At 37.5% G+C, this 15,206-nt stretch overlaps 1 pseudogene; it reads left to right on the top strand.

The window, feature by feature from the left end:
• The first annotated feature begins 1,439 nt into the window (after nucleotides 1-1,439).
• Nucleotides 1,440-1,551, top strand: LOC118830404 (annotated as a pseudogene).
• Nucleotides 1,552-15,206: the final 13,655 nt, after the last annotated feature.

Below are 15,206 nucleotides of genomic sequence, written 5' to 3' on the forward strand. Positions count from 1 at the left end.
GTTTTCAGAGGTACACAGCAAGCTTTGCCACACCAGTTCTACTCCTCCCCCAAGAACCGCCAACCTGGACTGGACTCAGATCTAAGCAGGCTGTGCACTCCCAGTCAGATCTGCCACTTAATTCCTCCCACCAGGCGGGCCTGGGGCTGGAAGCAACTGCAACTGTAGTTCTGTAGCTGCACCACCTCTGCTGCCTCTGGGGTGGTGGCCCAACCACAAACTCCTTTCACTCTGTCCCAGCAGCTTTTCCCACCAACCTTCTCTGTTGTCTGGTGTTTGTGGGTTGAGAAGTTTGGTAACTGCCACAGCTCACTGATTCAGGGCACTAGGGCCTATTCCCCCCGGCTCCGGGTCTGGTTGATCTGTGCAGCCCACACTGGGCTCTGCTCCGCTCTTCTCCCAGGTCCATGTGATAGACCTTACCCTGTGACCATCTAGGGTGTCCTGGGCTGGAGCCCTGCTTCTCTCTGCTATTTCATGGGTTCTGCAGTTCTAGAATTTGTTCAGAGTCATTTTTATAGGTGTTTAGAGGGATCTGGGTGGGAGCTCATGCAAGTCCCTGCTTTCCAGCTGCCATCTTGGCTCCGCCCCCCTCCTGGCTCTTTCTCGATGAAGCTGTACTATAGTCATTGCTTCCCTTGCTAGATGGCAGGGTAAGATCAGGAAAAAACTTGCAGTTCAGTTTGGATGGATATAGCATACCTGAGGGAATAAGGAGCCTGCCTCTGTAACTTTTCGTGATGTAGGGAGCTCCTAATATAGAAACTCTAACCCATCTGCAACTCGTAGAGATTAAATGACTTGCTTATGGCCATACAGCTAGTATATGTCAGAGGCAGGAGTTGAAACAAACCTTACTGACTACAAGGCCAGCCCTCTATCCACACTGCCATATTGTCTCTACAGGAAAAGAGGAAAGGTACAGTAGAATGAGTGCTGCATTTGGAGTCAGAAAACTGGAGTTCAGATTCTAGCTCTGCCACTTACTACTTGTGTGACCTTTGGTAAGTCACCTAACATCTTTGGGTTTTAGTTTCCTCATATCTAAAACAAGAAGATTGGGTTAAATTACCTTTATGGTCCTTTCCAGCTCTAAGTCTATAATCCTATGATCCTAGTATTTGAGAAATACACCAGTTAGGACATGAAGTTCATATAAAATCCAATAGGTGGCATGAGGAACCCGTTTTATAAAACATATACAATTTGGAGACTATGTTGTTGTTCAGTCGTTTCAGACTCTTCACAGCCCCATTTGGGGTTTTCTTGCATAGATACTAGAGTGGTTTGCCATTTCCTTCTCCAGCTCATTTTACAAATGAGGAAACAAGTAAACGGGGTTAAGTGACTTGCCGGTGGTGACACAGCTAGTTAAGAGGCCAGATTTGAACTCAAGAAGATCAGTTCCAAGCCTATCCACTGTGCCACCTAGGTGCCCTCTGTGGTATGAAAGGAGAGAAGATTAGTAACCCCCTTGATAACAGTGGAGACTGTGTATATATAACCTAATGCAATTTCCAGAAATAAATCTTCCTGGAATTCTGGCATTTCAGGATGTCAGTTTTCCTTTCATAACAGGTAATTGAGCAAAATGAGCCTCTTAAAATGTAAGGAACAGTCATGAGTTTTCTGCAGGGAATAGAGGCTAAGACTAGAAGCTGAATTAGAAATGAAATAAAACCACCCAAATATTTCCACCTAGATCTTCTGCTTGTATGAAATTATGTAAATCAATGCTAGTTTGTCCTTCCTTCGATGTTGTATACCACTCTTTCTAAGCATGCTTACTATAATCAGAAAAGCTATTGCAGGCCTATTGTCATCCTTGCCCTTAACGCAGGCTTTCTATTATCCATGGTAGTTAGGCAGTAGAAATAGCTTAAATCCACAAAAGTACCAAAACTTGGTTTTAGAAGGGATTTGTTAGTTTCTCTCTCAAAATTGTCTCAGCTATTCACAAAGAGTTAAATTAATTGGTTGGCAGTTCCTCTGCCCATTCTCTAGGGGAAAGGTTTAATAAGTGTAGGAAAATGGTCAAAAGATATTGATAAGCAAAAAGAGGAATAACAAAAGATCATGACAAACCACCAACTGGATAACGGTAGATAACGAGTCCTTGAATACTGGGGAGTTGACCTACTTAATGTTCACTAAGAGCTCATAGTGTGCTGAGCAATGTGAATAAACACGTAAAAGATACTTTCTTTCTTCTTCAAAATTTCCATCTAATCCCAGTCAGTTTAATGTTAAGGTCTTGGACCTGCCAAGAGTCTGTGAGTGTTGTTCAGAGAGTAAATACATCGGATAATTTTAAGAAAATGATTTTGTTTCAAGCACTGCTATCCATCTCAAAATATATTTGTGTGCTAATCAAGGAAGACAAGAAGAGATGTATTTTTATGGCTCATATTGGTTACCTATAATTGGAATTTATCCTTATACTGAGTAAAACTTGAACACACAAAGCATTAAACGTACAACAACTGATTCATCCTCATAATGTTAAACCCTAGCTCATTGCTGAATGGAATTATAGGTATAAAGATAAAGAGATTTTATAATACAGTCAAGAGAAGGCAAATGCCTGTCTGAACTGGATGAAACATGCATGCCTCATCTCACAGGAAAGTTTATCTTAGATGTAAAAATATATGCTGTAATATGCTGAAAGGATGCACAATTTTTTATAAATTTTCTTCATACCCCTCAATTATTTGCTTGTATCTACACTTACTGGTGGGCAACTAGGTGGCTCAGTGGGTAGAGTGCTGGACCTGAAGTCAGGAAGACTCATCTTTCTGAGTTCAAATCTGGCTTCAGACCCTTATTAGCTGTGGGACCCTGGGCTAGTCACTTAACCCTGTTTACCTTAGTTTCCTCAACTGTAAAATGAATTGGAGAAGGAAATGGCAAACCACTCTAGTATCTTTGCCAAGAAAACCCCAAATGGGATGACAAAGAGTCAGGCAAAGCTTAACAACAAATACAGATAATCCCTTTAAAAAAAAAGATAAGTAACCATTAGGACAATTTATTTCTACTTTTCTGCTATAGCACCTGTGGGAATTCTCCCTCCCACCCATTCATATATGAGTCAACCCAACAAGGCTATTCGATGATCAAAGTTCTCCTTGGGTCCACATTGACTGAAAACTTCAACTTGCACTCTAGCTAATGTGTTCACCTTTCTTAGCCAGAAGATACAAGTTCAAAGCAAAGGTATTTAATGAACTATTAAGTTAAGAAAAGCCTCAATCGAATATTTTCCCATGTGGGGCACGTTCTCCCATGCACAGGTGAGAACAGGGCACATAACTCATGTCTCTATAACTACAGGACCATTGATATCTTCTGGTGATGCTTTGCACTGATCCCACTTTGCCTGCTCCCTTCCTTGTGCTCTATTCCAGGTGTAGTCCCTATCCAACATCTTCTGGATATAAAGTCTATGTCAGATCTGTCATTCCTGTTGAGTATTGACCCCTTCTAGTCTCTTGGTTGTTACTCTGGGATTGAGGCTGCCTGATCACATTGTCCTTGTCGTGAAACTCTATACTGTAGACTACTTGAAGTTTTGATGCACTAATCTTGAATAGCTGACAACCCTGGGTGGGATGCCAAGTTGATCTGATTTGTCTAGAGTATCTCTACCCTAAGAGCAAATTATCTAGCCATGTTTGTTAGTAACTGCTCCCGGTGGGCCTTAGCTGAACCCTTTAAACTTACATACACTAGAAACTCCAGTTTGCTTGCTCCTGACTTTCCCTGTCCTGTTAGGGCCTGTATCCTGGCTGAGAGTTTGCATTTGCTAACTTTTCACTTTGGGCAGCATTCTCAATACTCTGCCTTCTTTCTTAGAACAAAGCAAATCACTTTGATATTATTGGTCAACTCAAATTTTCTCTCTATTCATAGTCACCACCCTTCTTCAGTCCTTCACCCCTCTTACCTGGAATATTAGAATAGCCTCCAAATTGGTCTCCCTATCTCCAGTCTTCTCTCTACTTTCCCCTTCAATGCATCCTCCAAATAGCTACTAAAATAATCTTGAACAGCTCTGACTTTACTACTAACCTACAAAGGAACCTTCAGTGTTTCCTTATTGCATCCAGAATAAAATAGTAACTACTAATACTGGCGCTTTAGGTTCTACATACTCTGGCTCCTATTTTCCCATTCATTTGGCGTCACCCTTCTTCATGTCCAGCTTCAGTCCAGCTAAGCTTATACTGCTAACAGAATTTCCAGACAGAGGCTGAAAAGAGATGATACTCTTTCTGCCTTCTAACCTCCAATCAAGAGAGAGAAAAAAAAGAATTTACTCCTGCTAAGGTCTCTTAGCTCTTTCTTAAGCTTGAAATTCCATCTCCCACCTTCATGCATTTGTATTAGCTACCCCCATGACTTCCCGATTCCCCTTTTTGCTAGTGTTATCTCTGCTCACATTTTCCTAGAATATTTTGATCTCTCCTCTCCCACCCTTTACTGTCTATGTTGTGTAATACTTATTTGCATACATCCCCTGTCCCCAGCAAAATGTTAAGCACCTTGAGGTCAGGAATAAGTTCATCTTGGTCTTTAGATTCCCCAGTGCCTCACACATAGCAGGCACCTAATAATTATTTAATTAAATCTCCACATCTCTATTAGTTGTTGATCAATTTCTATAGTGGGAGCACTTTTCATACTTGAAAATCAAATCACAGCTTACACTTTATCTTGAAATTTCATGTCAGAGAGCAGCTAATTTTAATTAAAGAGAAACTAGCAAACAAATATAGCATTTTATTCGACAATTATATATGTTTTAAATCCTGTGGCATTTGTCCAAGCACAAAGTTCAGGATTATTGTACTATGTATATCATGCATGGATAATTAACTTTGTAAGCTTTTTTCCCCCTTGAAATCATTCTCCTATATTTAGTTTTAAAAACAGTCATTTTATTTTGATTCAAGTGTTTCTGATAACCAAAGAAGAAAGAATTAATTTAGGATTAAGAACAGAAAACCAGGAAGATTAGGCTTAGCATGAGTTCCCAGCTTCTGGTTTACTTTCTATGTCATTGGAGTTCAAATTGAGCAGTTGCATAGATCTGATGAAAACCTTACAACTCTGGAAGCTAAAGCTAAACCTGCCAAGGAAAACATATTTTTTAGAAAAAAAAATTCAGTAATAAATGTTAAGACCATCAGATCATCTCCAATCTGGGTTAGATTTTATTGGCTTCCTTGTAATCAATGTTAGTATTAAAATGTAAATGTTGTGATTTGTTACATATGAATGTTGTGAGAGATAAACTGCCTAAGAGAACCAGCAACACCACGATGATGAAAGCAACTAGAAACTTCCCAGATGTTGATTCACAAGGAGACTAGAATGGCTTCTGGTAAATCTTATAACTGTTCCTTTTAACTGAACTCTGGTATGTGACCTTTTCAAATAAAATGCAACTTGTAAGACTTTTTCGAGGAAGGAATGGATGCCAGACAACCCTCTGATCTGAGTTGCCTCCCTTCAGTAAATACTGTCACTAAGAAAAATGCTAGAGAAAATGAACTGTAGGACAGCCAAAAGGACAGGAATCACAGTGAGAATGGCATGTTGTAGATCACCACTTTCTCAACTAAAGAAGCTTTTCAGACTCTCAAAGCCCATTTATGAACAAATCCAGAGAGATGCTATTTTCTGTATAGATCAGTTGCAAAAACAAGTCTGGCAACTACAACCAGCTGCACCCTTCATAACTCATTGTTGTATGCAGTCCCTACTGAAAGGCAGCATGGATTAGCAGAGAGGGTACTAGAATCAGGAAGACCTAAAGTTGAATCCTGCCTGAGACAACTACTAGCTGTGTGATCTTGGGCAAGCAATTATTAGCTTTTCTTATCCTTAACCTTTCTTAACTTTAACCTTTCTGAACCTTATATGTTCCTTATATGAACCTTATAAGTTTCCTTATATGTAAAATGAGAATAATTACAGTAGCACAGAGTTGTTGCAAGCATCAAATGAAGTCATGTATGTAAGATGCTGCAAACTGTAACATATATAAATGCAAGCCATTATTATTACAGAGTAGTTGCTCATTCCAATATTCACTCCCATCACAAAATTGTTTGCTTAGTTTTATCAATGTAGGTATAAGAAAACTATTTTTATTCACCTTTGAGTCCCTCCCTCTTTTAATTTATCAGGCTGCTCTGTTTGATATCCTCTATGTACTTAATCAATAAGGAGAAATTTTCTTTAAGGTGTTTGGAGGATGTCCTTGCAAAGTTCGAGAAATGTGCTACCAATGATTAGTCCAGGTACTCCTTCTCTTAGATCACAATGTACTCATTGTGGTGAGTACCCATAATGCTACAGGACCTCCTTAATGATGCCCATAGTTATTAGAAAGAGATTGGTATAACCATCCATAAATGAAAAACAAAGTGGATGAAAAATATGTATTGTCTAAATTTTGACATGTGATTAGAGTGATAATCCATTGAGTTAATCTATCATAGATTTATGTACATTTATACACATATGTGCATATATTTTGGACAGATTTTAACATGTAATTAGATAACCTATTAAGTTAATCTATGTATGTCTATCTATATATCTCTATCTCTATATAGTGTTGCATATAGTCCCTACAGAAAGGCAGCAGCATGGATTAGGGGAGAGGGTACTGGACTAGGTATCAGGAATAACTGAATTTAAATATAGATAAAGATAGATATCTTGTAGGTAAGTGATGAATTGGTTCCAAAACTGGGATGAGGGGATTGACCTGAATTTCACTTGGGAAATTACATAGCACTTTCAGAATTCCAAGATTCTCCTTTTATAAAAGCCCATCTTCAAAATATCATTGCTTTCCTAATGATGATGAACAGCTACAAATTATGGAACACCACAATCTCAGAAGTATCAAAATTGTGGGTGACTCAAATAGAAAGATATAAACTGGGTATGAATAGGCTGAAGTATATTCCCAAGAGTAGTATTGAAGATATCAAAGACATGTATAGAGTAGAAAAGGAAGTGGACTAAGTCATGTGGTATGAATGTGGGATGACAAATGGATAGACTAAGTGCTGCACTGGTATCCACAAAATGGTAAAAGAACTACATAAAGCTTCAAATGTGTTATGTAAATTGTCTATGGAATATTTTCAGATGCAGCCATTGTGGCAATTTGTTTTGTTTAACTAGGCATCTTCGTCACAAGAATTTTCTTTTTCTTTTTCAATGTGGGGAGTGGTGTATGAGCAAGAGGAGAGGAAGACTAGGAAATTGGTTTAAAAAATAAAGAAAAACAAAAGAAGGGAAAAAGCGTCAGTCATTGAAGGCTTTCCCCCCATTTTATTATGTTTTATTTTTATTTATTTTTTAAAATGTTTTCATTTAAAAAAATTTTGCAGTTCCAAATTCTCTCCCTCCCACTCCAGCCCCACCCATTGAGAAGGCAAGAAATGTGATATAAATTATACATATGAAATCATACAAAATATATTTACATATTAAATATATTACAAAAAAGAGAACAAAAAGCAAGAAACATAAAGAAAGTGAAAAAAAATTGTGTTTCCATCTGCTCCCAGGGTTCGTCGAATCTCTCTCTGGAGATGAATAGCATTTTTCATAGTGGGCCCTTGGAATCTTGGATCATTGTATTGATCACAGTAGCCAAGTACTTTACAGATGATCATTGTACAGTGTTGCTATTACTGTATACAATGTTAATGTTCTTCTGGTTCTGCTCGTTTTACTTTCCATCAGTTCTTGTAAGTCTTTCCAGGTTTTTCTGAATGCATTCTGCTCATCATTTCATATATCACAATAATGTTCCATCAGACCCATGTGCTACAACTTGTTCAGCCATTCCCCAATTGATGGGCATCCCCTCAATTTCCAATTTTTTGCCACCACTAAAAAAGCTATAAATATCTGTGTACATATAAATCCTTCTCCTTTTTTTTTTTTTTCTGTCTTTGGGATACAGACCTAGTAGCATTGTTTCTGGGTCAAGGGGTATGCATAGTTTTATAGCCCTTTGGGCATAGTTCCAAATTATTCTCCATAATGATTGAATCAGTATACAAGTTCACCAATAGTATGTTAGTGTCTCAATCTTCCCACATCCCCTTCAACATTTGTCATTTCCCTTTTCTGTCATATTAGCCAGTCTGATAGGTGTGGGGTGGTACCTCAGAGTTGTTTTAATTTACATTTCTCTAATCAATAGTGATTTAGAGCATTTTTCCATATGATTGACTATAGATAGCTTTGATTACTTCATCTGAAAACTGCCTATTCATATCCTTTGACCATTTATCGATTGGAGAATGGCTCTTATTTTTATAAATTTGACTCAATACTCTATTTGAAAAATGAGGACTTTATCAGAGGAACTTGCTATAAAATTTTTTTCAGTTATGATTACTGTGTTTTTCCTTCCATTCTGTTTTTTTCTCTCTCCTTTCACTCTGTCCATCCTCATAAGTGTTTTGCTTCTATTGGCTCCTTCAACCTGTCCTTGCTTCTACTAGCCCCACTCCTTTATCCCTTAACCCTCCTACTTTCCTGTAGGGTAAGTTAGATTTTTATACCCAACTGAGTGTGTATATTATTCCCTCTTTGAACCTATTCTGATGTGAATAAGGTTCAAGTGCTCCCTCTCCCACCTCCCTCATGTTCCTCTCTATTATAAAATGTCTTTTGTGCCTCTTTTATGAGGTAGTTTACCCCATTCTACCTTTCTTCTGCCTTCTCCCATTGCATTCCTCTTTCTCACCTTTTAATTTTATTTTTTTAGATATCATCCCATCATATTCAACTCACACCTGTATCTATGTCTATGTATACTCTTCCTAACAGCCCTAATAATGAGAAAGTTCTTAGGAGTTACAAGTATCATTTTCCCATGGAGGAATGTAAACAGTTTAACTTTATTGAATCCCTTATGATTTCTCTTTCATATTTACCTTTTTATGCTTTTCTTGAGTCTTCTATTTGAAAGTCAATTTTTCTATTCAGCTCTAGTTTTTTCATCAGGAATGCTTGAAAGTCTTCTATGGCACTGAATGTCTATTTCCCTTCCTTGAAGGATTATACTCAGTTTTGCTGGGTAGGTGATTGTTAGTTGTAATCCTAGCTCCTATGCGCTCTGGAATATCATATTCTAAGTTCTCTAGTGCTTTAATGTAGAAGCTGCGAAATGTAGTGTTATCGTGATTGTGGCTCCACAATCCTTGAATTGTTTCTTTCTGGATGCTTACAATATTTTCTCCTTGACTAAAGAGCTCTGAAATTTGGCTATAATATTTCTGGGATAAAATTTTCATTTTGGGATCTCTTTCAGGAGGTGATGTGTGGATTCTTTCAATTTCTATTTTACAATATCACACAGTTTTCTTTGATAATTTCTTGAAAGATGATGTCTAGGCTCTTTTTTTTTTTTTGATCATGGCTTTCAGGTAGTTCAATAATTTTTAAATTATCTGTCTTGTATCTACTTTCCAGGTTAGTTGTTTTTCCAGTGAAATATTCTACATTGTCTTCTATTTTTTCATTCTTTTGGTTTTTTTTTCTTGATGTCTCATAAAGTCATTAGCTTCCACTTGACCAATTCTAGTTTTTGAGGAGTTATTTTCTTCAGTGAGTTTTTGTACCTCCTTTTCTGTTTGGCCAGTTCTACTTTTTAAAGAGTTCTTCTATTCAGTGAATTTTTGTGCCTCTTTTTTCATTTGGCTGATTCTGGGGGTTTTTAGGGTGTTATTTTAAGGAGTTGTTTTTTTTCAGTGAATTTTTGTGTATCTTTTTCCATTTTTGTACTTCTTTTACCAAGCTGTTGACTCTTTTTGTTCATGATTTTCTTGCAGCACTCTTATTTCTTTTCCCAATTGTTCCTCTACCTCTCTTATTTGGTCTTTAAAATCTTTTTTGAGTTATTCTAGGAATTCTTTTTGGTCCTGAGACCAATTCACATTTTTCTTTGAGGCTTTGGATGTAGCCATTTTGACTATATTGTCTTCTTCTGAGTTTGTGTTTCATCTTCCTTGTCACCATAGTAACTTTCAATGCTCAGGTTCTTTTTTTGTTGCTTGCTCATTTTCCCAGCCCATTTCTTGACTTTCACCTCTATATTAAAGTGGTGATCTGCACTCAAGGTGGAACAGACACTGTCCCAAGCTTCTAGCCTTTCTTGCTACTGCTTTCAGAGCTAGTTCTGGAAATCTGTAAGTTTTTAGTTCTTTCAAAGTGGTATGATCTAAAGAAAGGTGAGATAACTGGTCTCCTGGCTTGTGCTGTAATCTATGAATGACCACATACAGTCTTTTCCACCCTGGTACTGTGACCAGGGTCCCCACTCACCTGTGGCCACAAACTCTATTGCGCTAGTATTCCTCCTCACTCTGGGACTGTGACAACCTGGACCCACATATGGTCAATGTAATGGAGTCCTGTACGCAGTACCAGTGAAGGGACCCCTGTAATCTCCTTCTGACCAGTAGTGCAATCCCCTTACTGTCTATAGGCTGAGAACTCCAGAAGCCACTGCTGCCACTACTGATTCAGTTACCTTCAAGGCTTGCTACTGGTTTCCTGGGGCCCAGCCTGAGTTGGCACAGCCTATGCTGGGCTGCACTCCACTTTCACCCCAGTGTGATACTCCTACTGACCTTCTAAGTTGTCTTGAGCTGGAAAATTGTTTTGTCTCATCTTTTTTTGTGGGTTCTTCCACTCCAGAATTCATTTTGAAGTATTATTTAAAGTTTTTTGGAGGGGAATTTGCAAGAGCTCAGGTATGTTCCTACCTTTTCTCCACCATTTAGAGCATTTTTTATTTGACTCTTGATAACTTTGATTTCTTCTTCTGAAAATTGCCTCTTCACACCCTTTGACCCTTTACCAATTAGGGAATGGCTTTTATTTTTGATAAATTTATCTCAGTTCTTCACATATTTGAGAAGTGAGGCCTTTATCAGAGAAACTTGCTATAATTTTTTTGCAGTTTCATGCTTTCCTTCTAATTTTGGCTGGATTGATTTTGTTTGTGCAAAATCTTTTTGATTTCACATAATCAAAATTATCTCACTTTCCTTCCAGTGATCCTCTTTATCTCTTGTTTCATCATAAACTCTTCCTTTATCTATGGTCTGACAGGTAATATTTTCCATGCTCCCCTAATTTGTTTATTATATTACACTTTATGTCTAAATCATATACCCATTTTACTCTTAACTTGATATATGATATGAGATGTTGGTCTATGCCTAGTTTCTGCCATACTGCTCTCCAGTTTTCCCAGCAATTTTCATCAAATGTTGAGTTCTTACAGCTTAGGTCTTTGGGTTTGTCAAACACTTGATTACACCATGGTCATTTACTACTGTGTATTGTACCTAATGTATTCCACTAATCCACCACTCTATTTCTTAGCCTGTACCAGACCGTTTTGATAATTACTGGTTAGTAATATAGTTTGAAATCTGGTATTGCTAGGCTACCTTTCTTCATATTTTTTTATTCCTTTGATATTCTTGACCTTTTATTCTTCCAGATTAATTTTGTTGTTATTTTTTTCTAGATCTGTAAAATAATTCTTTAATAGTTTGATTGGCATGGCACTGAATAAGTAAATTAGTTTAGGCAGAAGTGTCATTTTTATTATATTGGCTTGGCCTGCCCATGAGTAATGAATATTTCGCCAATTATTTAGATCTGTCTTTATTTGTGTGAAAAGTGTTTTATAATTGTCTTCATGTAGTCCCTGGATTTGGAATTGCTTTTTCTTCCTTTTCCAAGTTATTTCAGGAATCAGCCACAAGAAATTTGGATAACCCCATCCAGTTTCCCAGAGGAAATCTCACTGGACTGACAGACAATAGAGAAAAGAGTAAGACTACTCATAGGTCTCTAGATCTGTGGGGAGTACTAACACATTTGGGAGTTTCTGGGAGAGAATAAAAACTGTGATAATCAGCATGAGCCCACATGGAATGAATGGAAGATGAAAAAGCATTTATTAAGTACTTGTCAAGCACTGTGTAAAGAAGAATATAATGGGGTCCAAAGGTATATAATGGATCTAGCCCTTGCAAGATCTCTTATATATGGAACATGTGTCCACAGGAGCCACAGGACAAAAGAAACATTTAGAAATGGAGATACTTTGGTAAATGAGATGCAGTTGAGTTATTTGAAAATTTGAAAGCACTTCTTAAGCACTATCCCTCCCCTCCCCACCATAGGTACTGAAAGAACACTAGTAATTGTCACCTGTTGGTAGTTGAAAAGTTGCAGATGGAGAGACAAGCTAAACAGGACCCCTACACAGGACCCCTCCCCCCTTCACAGAAGACATCTTGTACCATTATTGAAGGCTATAGAAAGCTTTATGTAGAGTAATGCCAGACTTTGAAATGAAGATGTGACAGAGAACAATAAATGCTGGGAGTTGAGGAAGGCTAAAGGAGAAAGGATAGCAAAAATACCTTATGAAAGAAATAGCAATGGATTTCATCTACTTACTGGAGAAAAGAACTTTGATAAGGCATGAAGGGAAGTACTGATATGGAGGAATGATACCCAAGTACTGCCTATTGGATGCCTAGACACACAAGACAGTACTATAAATTGAATGAGATCATTAAAATAGAAAAAGAAAAAAAAGGCCTTTAGGGATTAGATCCCATTCAAAGAAAATAATACCTACCTACTAAAGAAAACTATTCATGTTTTGTACCTTGTGGAGATATGTGCTTGTAAGAGAGTTAGTGACTACCCATCAGAGCAATGCCAAATACTGAAGTTTTCATATCACCTGGTGGGAGAAATGAGTCACAGAAATAGGAAATTGCCCAATGCATTTAGGCCTTTTGTATAAAAAGAGAGCTTCTGGAATAAAGGACTCCAAAAATGTGGTGAGGCAGCCTTGTAAATCTAAGCTCCTTACACCAGAAGGAAGAGTAGAAACACTCAGAAACTAGAGTGACTGAATCCTAAATGTAACTGTTCTGTGCCAAAGTAATTTTTACCAAACTCTGTGTGCATCCTTTTGTAGTCTATTCATAACTAGCCTATTCAAAAGTGCTTAGGATTGGTCTACCCTAAAGTGGCGAATTAGTAAAAGACATCAGCTCTCTGAATATAAAATAATGTAAACCCTAGTGTTCAGGAGCTACTTTGATAAGTTTGCTTTCTTTGCAGAGCTGACAAGTTCCTGGACACACCTTATGTATTTTGGTGCATGTCCTAAATCAAACAATATATGGCTCCCACGTATCATTTGTTTTCACATCAATAAATTGCAATAGATAAGTTTTCTGTGAGCATAACTTATGTCTTTCTTAATTCTAAATAAATCATTACACAAAGTCATGACCATTACTCAGCACCTAGCACAATACCTGGCACCTAACAATTGCTTAATAAATGCTTGTTGATTTGGTTAATTTACTTGCTTTGATTAATTAAATTAATGATAAGAATAGCACAGGATAAGATAGCATGGAAGGATTATGATCTTGCCTACTGAAGGGAGTTTTCATGTTGGTGAGATCACTGAACCCTTAAAGTATGGAAATATGAAATTAACCATTTTCTAACCTGCTGTTATTTTTATACATTTCTCATCCTCTACTAGAAGTAAAATCGTTGAGGGCAGGGACTATCACTTTTCATCTTTGTATACCCAAACATCTTGCACAGAGTAAATGCTTAATAAATGACTGTTGAAATAAATGGTATTATTTCCACATTAGAAAAGACAGATGCTTTTGTTCTGGTAGTAGAAATGAAAATGATGCATAAACTTGGATATTAGATAAAAATCCTATTGTTTATTCTCATTTTCATATAACTTCATGCTACAAAGTACTTCACAGTTGTTATTTGCTAAGCTTTTCATTTTCTCTGTGAGTCTTCTGAATTATTTCCCTAATTTTGCAAGGAAGGAAACAGAGAGAAAAACAGTACTTTGCTAAAATGAAGAGCTGGTCTTTTAAGTAAGCATGGTTCAATTCCCTCTCTATTTCATTCTCCCAAGCCCTTAAGAATTTCCTGTTAAGTACACAGATCTTAACCTAGTATTGAAAGCATGGCATCTGGAGAAGGGCTAGCATAACAGGGACTAGAGTAGAGGAAAAGGAGGTACAATACAAAGGAGTGCTGCAGTGCTTGACTTAGTTAAATTAAATATTTAGTTGGATGAATCCAATACAAATGGATCTATAATCTATTTGTCTTCAGTGATACAGACTACACCCTATTCATTGTTTCACATCTTGTATGATTCTATCTGTGTTCTTCCATAAGCTTACCACAGGTGTCCACTTAAAATGCCAAGGACCTTATTTGCTTTCTTATTTTTAAAATTAAATTATCTTTTAAAAGATATGAACTTGACAAACACTAACACTTCCCTAAAAGCATGAATCACTATTAGGTACAACTTGTTTTTTTCTAGTATAATAGTGAAGTTGAAATCATCCCCACCCCATTTCGGTCAGATACACTCATCAGGTGAGAATACATTTAGAAATGGAGGCTTCTCTATCTTAGATAGAGAAAATATCTAGATTTTTCACTAGATATAAATGTGGCCTGAACAATCCCTAAGTACAACAGAAAATCTATTGTGATTGGCTGAAAAAAGTTTGTTACGTGCAGTGGATCTTCTGTAAACTATTAGACCAGTTTAGAACCCCAGTTTCTAGGTCTTAGCAGTGGAGAAGAAAGGGCATTTTAACTAAAGTCCTAAGAAGGAATTGATGGGGGTGGGGAAGGGAGGAAAAGAGCAGAGCCGTTTGCCATAGTTTCATCCTCTGTGCTCCTTGGCCAGAGTACCTTCTGAGCTTCAAAGGGTCAGTCCAAAGAATTTTGGATCTCCCATCTTCCCATCACATCCTAGTATCATCCCTAGCACAGCAGTGGCTGGCAGCAGTGTATGCATTCAAAGTCAAAGACAAACTGGTTTCAATAAAGAAGAGAAAATTCAAGCATCTTCAAAGAGGCTAGCAGAAATTTTGCAACATACCTAAATCGAACATATTGAGGACACAAGCAAAAGGGACTTTTAGGAGCTATGAATTATCCCTTGGCCGCATATGCTCTCCAAGTTTGAGGCCACTTTCCTTGGGACTATACAAGTATTGGTGGAAGAATGTGTATCACAGACTTTTGGTGGGAAGATGTTTTGTACCAAC

This window comes from Trichosurus vulpecula, chromosome 8 (genome assembly GCF_011100635.1).
Source record: "Trichosurus vulpecula isolate mTriVul1 chromosome 8, mTriVul1.pri, whole genome shotgun sequence".
In the NCBI taxonomy this organism is placed as follows: domain Eukaryota; kingdom Metazoa; phylum Chordata; class Mammalia; order Diprotodontia; family Phalangeridae; genus Trichosurus; species Trichosurus vulpecula.